Consider the following 963-nt stretch of genomic DNA (forward strand, 5'->3'; position numbering starts at 1 on the left):
CGTTTGGACCTCTTCCCGCCGATGGAAATGCACAAAATTCGGCCTGAACACGCGGGGCGCTCCCCCCTCGAAGGCGAGACCGTCGCCAGAACCGCCGGGTCAAATCCGGCTGAGCTACCCGCGTTACAGGTCTCAAAGTCGGCTTCAGCAGTCACATTCAATCCCATTCCCTTTTGGAACACTTCCCGCCGTTAACAATGCACGATATTCGGACTGAACACGGGGGCCGGTCCGCCCTCGAAGTCAACACCGTCCGCAGAACCGCCGGGGCAAATCCGGCTGAGCTACCCCGCCCCCGAACACTCAAAGTCCCTCTGAAGCCTTGCATTCGCCTCCTTGGAAAATTGACGTCAAACATTACCAAAATCGGGGGCACGAGCACTAAAGCTAAGTCTCACCCTTTCCCTATCCCTAACCAGGAACCGAACGCCCACCCTCAGCCTCACACCAACGCCGGTGCCACTCCAGACAGACACACCCTTCAAAACCACACCCATCCGGCCATGCAACTCAAAAAGGGTCCAAATTCAGAAACACCCCCTTCAAAAGGCACTCCATCCTCGGCCACACCACCGGGACATGCTCCCCTCGGCGATAATTAAGCCCCCACCACTATTTGAAGCCAACTGCAGCCGCAACTCGAACGGAGAAATCAGTAACCAATTCAAAAATGCGCTTGGTTACTGATTTCTACTGAGCCGAAAAAATTCCAAGTGTCGGTGGTTACTGATTTGTACCGACCCGAAAATATTCTAAGTGTCAGTGGTTACTGATTTATACCAAGTCGAAAATATTCTAAGTGTCAGTGGTTACTGATTTATACCGACTCGAAAAAATTCTAAGTGTCGGTGGTTACTGATTTATACCAACTCGAAAAAATTCTAAGTGTCGGTGGTTACTGATTTATACCAACTCGAAAAAATTCTAAGTGTCAGTGGTTACTGATTTATACCAAGTCGAAAA

The sequence above is a fragment of the Chiloscyllium punctatum genome, unplaced genomic scaffold (genome assembly GCF_047496795.1).
Source record: "Chiloscyllium punctatum isolate Juve2018m unplaced genomic scaffold, sChiPun1.3 scaffold_459, whole genome shotgun sequence".
NCBI lineage: Eukaryota > Metazoa > Chordata > Chondrichthyes > Orectolobiformes > Hemiscylliidae > Chiloscyllium > Chiloscyllium punctatum.